Here is a 10,983-nt window from a genome sequence, read left to right on the forward strand (position 1 = left end):
CACAACACCACCAGCTTCACCGCCTTCACCTCCATCTTCGCCCGTACCACCTCCGCCACCACCGCGAGTCAATATGGCAAGCACGATAAAGTTGCCTATGTTCAAGGGATTGGGAAATGAGGATGAAAACCAAATTTGGTTCATCATACGAGCCGTATGGGAAGCGCAGGGAGTTATGGATGAAAATATAAAGAAAGTGACACTAGTTAGCGCCCTGCAGGACCGCGCACTAACTTGGTATATTAAACACTCCAATGATAATCCAAATGCGGAAATCGCGGATATCCAAGCAGTGCTGAACAAAGAATTTAGCAGGCCAAAATCTGAAGCACAGTCAATCATTGGATTCAACGAAATCACGATGCTACTAGGCGAAAATCCTTGGGAGTTGGATCAGAGGTTGAAGTGTACGATTTGTGAAGCTAATATGAATCTGATGGATGGACAACATTGCGAATGGTTTGTAGCATCGCTAACACCACATTTAAGGAGCGCACTATCGCAGCAGAAGTTAACGACTCAGGCAGAGGCCTTAGAGATCACGATGAGGCTGCATGAGACCCCGATGCAAGATCCTAACTTAGGGGTTCAGCAGATCCATGCGCAGCTGAAGAATTTATGCCTAGAAATGCAGAGTCTGAAACAGGACAAGACAACTCAACTAGAAGTGCGCATGTAGCTGCTTCATTGTAACTTAGTTTAAAAGCATGTAGCCGCCACATCTCTTCTCAAAGATAAGCTACCATCGCCTGAGCTAGTCTCATTTCCATTCTATTTGTAAGCATATTTCATTATTTGATATTAATGAAAGGAAGTGTTATTTTTGTTGCATCTTTGCATTTATGGCTATATTTGTAATTTTTTGCGTTCCTATTTAAATTCAGATCAGTGGTATCCTGAGGACCATTGCTTCTTAACAAGGGAGGAATGATCCGAATAGAAAATGGCATCAACCCATGTTATTCATCTGCCCATGGAATTTACCCATGGTATTGTAAGTGGCATCCACCCATGGTATTCATTCACCCATGGTGTTTTCCCATGGTATTGTGACATCCACCCATGGCATTCATTCACCTATGGAATGTACCCATGGTATTGTAACCGAAAAATGCTATAAGTAACAAGTTACATTTTGTTAAAGGACAGACTGTCCACCACAATGTAGCTTTCACAGTTATTTTCCATTTTAGTAAAAAAATTCTTTGTGGTTTTATTTACTGTGTGTTCTCTCATTTTCTTTTTGGCATTGCAATCTTTTAGATCTTGGGGGCCTCCCCCCCAAGATCCATTTCAATTTTTTAGATCTTGGGGGCCTCCCACGCGACAACAACAGGTGGACAAGGTCGTGGAGGAGTACGAGGACATCTTCTCCTCCCCCGCAAGGGTGCCTATGCACTGTCAGATTAATCATTCCATTGATCTGACCCCAGGTGTGTCGTTATGGACCAATCTATTGGCGCTTCATTCTGGAGAATGATGAAAACAAGAGGCAAATTCAGGAGTTGTTGCAGAAAGGTCACATTTGGCCAAGTTCATCGCCCTGTGGGAGCCCGAATAGGTACCCGATCCAACGGATGGATGACCTTCTGGACCAACTCAAGGAGGCAAAATATTTTAGCAAGATTGACTTGAAGTACGGATATCACCAGGTACCATTCGAACCATCTAATCTGTGGAAGACTGCCTTCAAAGCAAAGGAGGGCCATTTCAAATGGTTGGTTGTGCCTTTCAGGTTGACAAATGCTCCTGCAACCTTCATGGGGTTGATGGATGACATCTTGCAACCATTCACCAATTCATTTGTAGTGGTATACTTGGATTATATCTTAATCTTTAGCCATATTTGAGAAGAGCGCCTCCACCACATCTGACAAGTTCTCCAAACACTGCGAAAACACAAGCTATGTGCCAATTTGGAGAAATCCACTTTTGGTGTGACCTAGGTTAGTATCTGGGATATATTATTGATGAATGGGGGGGTGCATGTGGATCCAACCAAGATCCAAGTTATTTGGGATTGTCCAGCCCCAACCACTCTGACAGAGCTCCGCAGCTTTCCGGGTCTTGCCAATTTCAACCACAGGTTCGTGTTAGGGTTCTCTCATATCACTTGGCCCTTGAGTCAAGTCACCAAAGGAGGGGCAAATGAAAAATTATTTTGGTCTGAATCTCAACAGAAGGCATTCAATGAGTTGAAACATCGCCTCTTCTCTACACCAATGCTCACATTACCAGACTTGCAACAACCATTTGAGATCGAGACGGATACCTCTAACTATGTTATTGGGGAAGTCCTTACTCAACAGGTGCATCTAATGGCATATTACAGTGAGACACTTTCAGACATAGTCTGGAAGAATCCCACTTATAACAGAGAAATGTATTCCATTATGCAATCTTGCTGACAATGGAAGCATTACATTTTGGGGAAGGAAACGATCATCTAGACAGACCACCGATCCCTGCAGTTCATACAGACACAAGGGAAGTTGTAGAATGATCGCCATAAGAAGTGGTCCACATACTTGCAACAGTTCCATTTAAATATCAAGTACAAGAAGGGTAGCACAAATAATGTTGTAGACTGCCTCAGCCGACCACCGATCATGGCGTTAACCATAGTGTTCAACTCTTGTGGGAACGAGACTTCTGATTGGCAGCTTCTCTACAAAAACGACCGAGAATTTGGCCACACATACCATACGCTCTTGGAGGGTCAGCAAGTTCTAGATTTTCAGCTCCAGGATGCTCTATTATGCTACCTAGGACACCTTTGTGTTCCTTCAAGCGAGTGTGAGAAGATGATTTGATTTGGGAAGCGCCGTACAATCGAGCTGCTAAGCATTTCGAGGTCGAGAAAACAGTGGTAGTACTGCATGAGTATTTCTATTGGCCGAATCTTTGATAGGATGTCAGGAAGTACATTAGATCCTGCACTGCCTGCGCCATTTCCAAACCAACCATCAAGAAGCAAGGTCTCTATACTTCGTTGCCTACCCCTAATCAACCTTGGGAATCCATCTCCATGGATTACATGTCAGGCATTCCTTCTACTAAGCATGGAAACGACTATTTTTTTGTGGTCGTCAATAGATTCTCGAAGATGACCACTATGGCGGCCCGCAAGAAGAGTATCACAGCAAAAGCCACTGCTAAATTCTTCTTTGAATAAGTGTGGGTACACTTTGGGATCTGTTTATCATCTCAGATTGGGACAGCAGGTTCCTCATTACATTTTGGTCCAGTCTCTGGTCGATGCTAGACACCAAGCTCACTAAGTCCACAACTTTCCATCCCCAAACTGATGGCCAGACAAAGGTCATCAGTAGGATGATCGTACACATTCTACGCACGTACAACTCAAAGCTCCACGCACATGGGATGAGAGCCTCCCATATGTCCAACATAGCTACAACCGGGCTCTCCATAGCTCGACTGACCACAACCCTTTTCAGGTGGGCTTTGGATTCCAGCCACTATGTCCCATTGATGTGGCCATACCATTTGCAGTGACTCAGGCAAATTCACCTCATGTCCAGTCTGAAGCTTACAAGGCAAATCGCTTCATTGACCACATTCAACACATCTACTAACAGGTCCATGACATATTGGACAAATCCAATGCTAAGTACAAGAAACGACATGATCAACATCGGGTGCCACACAAGTTCCAGGTGGGCGACAAAGTTTGTTTACATTTGCAGAAGGAGTGCCTCGCTGGGCCCCACCGCAAGATTCGCCTGCTTCGATATGGGCCATACACCATCACCAAGGTTGTGGGAGATAATGCTTTTGAGCTCAGCAATCCCCCATTCCTTGGCTTGCACCCATCGTTCCATGTGGATTTCCTTCGGCCATACTTTCCACCATTACTGGACACATTCGACATTGCAGAACAACTCACACCAATAGAGTTAAATCCAGATTGCATGGAACAAGCTGCAACTAATCGAATCATGGAAACACAAATCAATAACACTTGCTAGTAGAATATCCAACTGTATCGAGTTTTCAAAGTCGGCCAACTCCTACACCAAGGAAAATGGCTCACTACGGACGAAGTTCAACAGAAGTTTCCTCATCTCATGGAGGAACTCAACATAATGGAGGCCATTGCTTCTTGAGGGGGGAGGAATGATCCAGGTGGATATTGGTGGCCACCCGCCTATTCCACTTGGACCCTCACCATTGTTCAGTCAATTTTTTGTTTCATTTTCCTTAATTGTAGCAAACTTTACTATTTTTGGCAGTTTTTTCGGGTCGTGAACTTCCAGAGACGTTTTGATGCCCTAAATGATGTCTTTTTGGCAATATTCATATGAGTAATTTCATTGAAATCACATTTTCAGTTGTAGTCTTCGGAGAGATCTTTCCAACGAAGTATCACACACGTCAAACGGAGACAATATGACCAAGTTATGGCCCCGGGAAGTTGGCTTCCCAACTAACCCCAATGGGGCCCATAAACTCTTGGTATTACATCTCCTCGGGTTAGGGTTTTGGTTGTTTAGGGTTTTCTCTTATTGTTCAATAATAAAAAGGCCCTTGAGCCTCATTGTAACTTAGTTCAAAGGCATGTAACCGACACATCTCTTCTTAGAGATAAGCTACCATCGGCCGAGCTAGTCTCATTTCCATTTTGTTTGTACGCATATTTCATTATTTGATATTAATGAAAGGAAGTGTTATTTTTGCTGCATTTCTATATTTATGGTTATATCTGTAATTTGTTGCATTCCTGTTTAAACCAATGATGGGAAGTAACCCCTGAAGTGGTTACCCTAGATTCAGAGTCCATTAATCTTGACCATCAAATCTTCTGCAAGACAAATGTAAGGGTGATAAATATTGAGTTAATGCAATATCGATGTCTCTTGTGACATTGTTCAAGACTGACAACTGTTGATCAAGAATGATCAATTCTGACCCTAAGCTAAGATGTGTTATAAAACTTTAACACAACTTTGAAGTAATTTGTTATTACATGGGACTAAGGTGGTGAAACTTTGAAAAGTTTAAATCCAATGAGACTAAATCTAGGGATAAATTGAGCAATGTGAGAAATATGTTCCATATTTTCATCAGATTGCATAAATAGGGAGCGTTACCTTATGAGTTGAGAGAGTCAGTGTTCCTTGCGAAGTGTATAGGAGCTTATCCATATCAATTCTCTTAAAGGCGTTGTCATGAACGAGAGTGAATAAGCAATTTTGGTGTTGAGGTTGATCTCAAGTGTTATGGAGGAGAGTTGGGTATTGAATACTCTTGTTATGGAGGAGAGCTTGGGTACTATTGTTATTATTATTTTAATTTTTATGCATGTTTAATTATTTTCATATTTTATTGTGAACATGCTTCGCTAGAAAGTTCGAGGGGTGGAGTCTAGGGATTTTGGATAAGATAATAATTTTAATATTTAATTAGTTTAACCATATAAATAAAATGTGTAGTAAATGGCAAGTGTCCCACCGTTCCAAAGCTTGCAGGTATTCTCTTGTATTATAATTTATCATCATTTATCTTCGACTTCTCTGAATAGATGGGATCGAGGAGTTTTGTAGGTGGTACAGACTAACTGACTGAGATTTTTTTGTGTGTTGGAAGTGCTGCAGGTTTATCCTATCCAGATGTGGAAAAAGCTGTAGGCTGAGATGGACCAACTACCTGTGCCTGACATCAAGCGTGGAACTTTTTCCATTAATGAGGATTTCGACATGGAATACCTTCAGCTTCAATTGATGTGGTTTAGACCTTCATTAGTCACTATTTGAGGTTGCGTTTCATTGCTGTCAATGAAGACATTTCACCTGTACTGTTTGAGGCTTCTTTTAATTGCCAACTATGAAAGCAACGTGTAAATACTGTTCAAAATGACATCGAGTCCGGATGATGGCAAGACGTATAATGGAGGATGAAGGTACAAAAACTTTAAATTGTAAATGTATTTAAATGGCATTCATTTAGAAAATCGCCAAAAGGAAAGATGTGCAGATGTATAAATGGAATTGATTGGGCATCTCGCCCATTTTATAAATGTACACTTCACTCCAATGGTGGCTGGATGGGGTGTGAACTTTAAGTTCCACATTTCACTCCCACGGGCTTTTAGGGATTGGTGGATGGTGAAGGTTCTCCTCTGCATAGCCAGACTTGAAAGCCTACATTCATGCAATGTGGGTCCAAATCAAGATCACTTTGCAACAATACAGTGTTACTTTAATGTACCTTCATTTTTTTTTAAAGGATGGGTGATTGGATGTACCTTCATTTTTTTTTTTTAAAGGATGGGTGATTGGATAATGTAAATTTTTTACCACTCACACATTTTATAAATTAGGTGGTAAATGCTAAAACAAAGTACAGATGATGTTAACTTATTAAGTTGATAATTGTGTTTATAGTGGAAGTATTTTAAATGAAAAAAAGCGAAGTACAGATGATGTTAACTTATTAAGTTGATAATTGTGTTTATAGTGGAAGTATTTTAAATGAAAAAAAGCGAAGTATGGTTGGAGTTAAATTAGGTTGATCAATGAGTTTATATTAAAAGAAGATGTTAGATTTTAAAGTTATTTTATTTTATATATTATTTGGAAGAAGATGTTAGATTTTAGAATTATTTTATTTATATATTATTTGTGTATTCAAAGTTTAATAAAAAATAATATCTTTCTTTGTAAATGTTCAATAAATAAAATGTGCAGTAAATTGAATATCTAACACATAAAATAAATTTAAAGATTTTTAATTTACAGTATATTATAATTATTATTTGATAGGAAAAAATTTAACACATTATATATATATATATATGTATATGTATTATATGTTAAAGGATGAGTGATTGGATAATATAAATTTTTTACCACTCACACATTTTATAAATTAGGTGGTAGATGCTAAAACAAAGTATAGATGATGTTAACTTATTAAGTTGATAATTGTGCTTATTTGAAAGTATTTTAAATGAAAAAAAGCGAAGTATGGCTGGAGTTAAATTACTAGGTTGATCAATGAGTTTATATTAAAAAAAATGAAGATTTTAGAGTTATTTTATTTTATATATTATTTGTGCATTTAAAGTTTAATAAAAAATAATATTTTTTATAAATATAAAATGTGCAGTGAATTGAAAATTTAATATATAAAATAAATTTAAAGTTTTTTATTTTATAATATATTATAATTATTTGATATTGAAAAAAATAAAAAATAAAAAAATAAAAAATTAACTACTATAACTATTTAGCACAAGTACATTATATGTAATATATATAAATATATGTATGTATATGGAAAAAGTGCAATAAAATATATTAAAAACCTAAAAACATCTTTATAACATTATGAAAAAAATTGAGAAAACATGATTGGAAGTTATACAATAATTAGCACAACCACATTAATAAATGGGGCTGATATACACCGATATATCAATCAAATGCATAATCACATTTGAAAATATGGCTGAAAAATGCCAATAAACATTAATAGTATAAATATAATATTAACCATAATATTAATATTTATATTAATAAAAATAATAACTATATAACAAAAATAACTATCCTAAAATATTATTATTATTATTAAAAATTAAAAATTTGTATTAAATATTGTTAATTATTATTATTACCATTTAATAATAATATTAATAATAATTAAGTAATAAATTTTTTTCCCGTGGAAAAAGTCACAATTTCTTTATTGAGAAGTCTTCTGAGTTTCTGTTTGGTTGTTCTCATTTGGGATGGGTTCTTCCTCCTCATAATCTTCCTCCTCTTCAGGGTTTGGTGGGGGGAAATTCCATCCCTTTTGATGTTTGCCAGTTTTCTTCTTTCTACGGCTGTCCTTTTTGTATTCTGGGCATGCATTTTGAAGGTGTCCAGTTTGCCAACATATTCTGCACCTGAATGCTGTATTTTCATAGTCTAATGTTTGCATCCAGCTGCGATCTTTGTGTTTCAGCTGTATGCAGTCCGGTAATCCTTTACTGAGGTCAACTTCCACACAGATGCATGCGAAAGTAAAAATTCTTTCATCCACTCTTTGTGTATCCATTTTAATATATCTGCCAATGGTATTGCCTATGCATGCAAGAACCTTTTGGTCCCAGAAATGTATAGGGAGATTATGTAGACGTACCCATACTGGCATCCTGGAAACAATGAAGGTGTTGGCATCAAACTCCGGGAACCATGGAGTGATAAAGAGGCCTGAAGATCCCCAGAACCAAGGTCCCTCCTGTTGATTGAAATTTAACTATAAAAAACCCTTTGGAGTAGAGATGAATCTCACAATTTAGAGACCATTTCATGAGTATCCAATGGAATAGATCAAAGGGTTTGGGACAAAATCCATTGAATCGACAAATGATGGCTTGCTTTGCATAGCTATTACATACCTCCTCTATTTCTGATGTATCTATTGTTAGTTCTGGTGTATAGTGCAGTTGCTCCACTATGTATGGACTGGGTTCTATTCCGGCCTGCTTTGGAGCTGTTGTAGGAGATTTTCCCCCTTGTAATATATGCTTGAAAGATATTCCTTCGCTTCTGTGCTGCTGATGTGAATCTGGATTGTGTTTTGTTTTGGACCCACTGCCTCCTTCTATTTGTTTAGTTGAGTTGCTGGTTGTTGCACCTCCTCGAAGTCTCATATTGAGTATTATTGTAGATCCTGGCTTGATGTTGTAATCCTTAATAGATCTGTAATCCTGTAGCGTTCTGCCCCCAGTTAGTAGATGTTGTTGTCCATCCGGGTAGCCGATATGATTGGAAATGTTATTCTTCAAATTTATAACACTGTCTGTAGCATGAACCCAGATCAAGGTTGTTTTCCTCGAGGGGGTTTTAACAAAGATTTGGAAGCGATTAGGGATTATCCCATCAAAACCAGTACTAGCGTTCTGGGGCTGGGGACCAATCTGAGAGTCTTTCCCCACCGCAAATGTGTCTTCGACTGCATCTGCCCCAGTGGCCTTACAGAGAGCAGGTATGGTCTTCTCGGTCGAAATCCTCTGCGTCCAGAAAACATTCCTGGCCATCTTCGAGAGCTCAATGGACCAAAGATTCATGATGATGGTTTGGTCTTCTAGAATCCTATGGACATAAGTCACCTTCAGTGCCTTGACTGCCTTCTAATCCTTCGCATGCTCCTGTCCATCTGTCAAAGCCCTGACTGGCTTCTCCAGATTTGCGATGGCGGTCCCTTCGTTCCAAAATAGAGACTTCTCGATCGGATCCGTGTTTTTCCAGGTAGCCAAATCCGAGCAGGTCAAGTCGGCTGCCTTATCGATGCCATGCCCGCGGTTCTATGTAGGCAGGTTGACGGAAGCAATTCCTATCCCTGCTTTTGCACCGTATCGCTCGACGGTAGATTTGAGGAAAAGAAACTGGCCTCGGCGGATCTAGACCCCCTCCATCCTGGGTTCAAATATCAGTGAACTGTCACTATTAGCCGCCTCCCCCATTTCGATCACCGGGCACTTAAGCTTGATCATGGTCGTCGTCGGCCCTCCCTTGTACCCTGCTTTGTTGCAACCAAACTCTACCATGATCGCAAGTTCGAGTCTGTGGAAGGGCCTTGCCTTGAAAACCCTAGTCGTGCCTGTCCTGAGGGAGAATCGATCTACAGCAGAAAAGACATTTCTTGTTCTGAGATCAAGCCAGAGGGTCAAGATCAGCTCGCCCTTCTGCCGATTGAGGGCTTCGTTCTGATCCCATGTAGCTCCCATCCTTGGTTTGCAGAGTGGCGGCGGCGCAGATCACAGTTCCGGAAACCCTAGCCATGGCTCTCTTCCCCCCAACTATCCATTAAGTAATAATAATTAATTCAATAAATAATACTAATAATTAATTAATTAATTATTACTATTTTTTATTAAAAATATAAATACCATTTTTTATAATAATAATAATAATAATAATGGTTTACCATGGTTGATTTTCATATTGAAACAATCATTGTCACAATGTGACATTAGACCATGGTGCACCATGATTGATTTTCATATCAATCCGTTGGGTTTATTAATTTAAGAGTTCATATTCCTAGGGCATAATATTATTCATAAGATGTATAATATTAATCCCAGGGTTTAGTATAAATCCCTTGGGTTTATACGCATGGTCGACCATGGTCCCTTGGGTTTATAATATCAATCTATTGGGCTTATTAATCTAAGGGTTCATATTCCTAGAGTTTGATATTGTTCATATTCCTCGGGTGTAATATTGTTCATAGGGTTTATAATATGAATCTTAGGGTTTATATTATTGTCAATTAATTAAACCAAGGGATTTATATTTAACTCAATGATTAATATTATAAATCCTATGAAAAATATTACACCCGAAGAATAGGAACAATTAGATTAATAAACCTAAGGGATTGATGTTATAAACCCAAGGGATTAATATTGAAAACCTAAGGGATTATAAACCCAAGGGAATAATATTAAACCCAAAGGATTAACATTTTAAACCCAAGTTATATAAACCGTAAGATAAATATTATAAACCCTAAAATAATCATAGTTTTCTTTTCATATTGAGACAATGTTTGTCACAATGCAACGTTGGACCATGGTGCACCATGATTGATTTTTATATCAATCCCTTGGGTTTATTAATAAAATGGCTCATATTCCTAGGGTATAATATTATTTGTAAGATTTATAATATTAATCTAAGGTTTAATATAAATCTCTTGGGTTTATACTCATGGTCGACCATGTTAAAACATGGTCCCTTGGGTTTATTATTACCTTGGGTTTATAATATTACCATAGTCAACCATCACATTGTCAACCAGTCCAACGTCACATTATGACAAAGATTTTTTTAATATGAAAATCAACCATGGTCAACCATTTTCAACCATCATCAACCATGGTCCAATGTCACATTATGTCAAAGATTGTCTCAATATGAAAATCATGTTGCACCAAAACCCAAAAGTGTTAGTAAACGGATGCAT

The sequence above is a fragment of the Pinus tabuliformis genome, chromosome J (assembly GCF_031772625.1).
Source record: "Pinus tabuliformis cultivar Carrire ecotype Pingquan chromosome J, CPIR1, whole genome shotgun sequence".
NCBI classification, from domain to species: Eukaryota; Viridiplantae; Streptophyta; class Pinopsida; order Pinales; family Pinaceae; genus Pinus; species Pinus tabuliformis.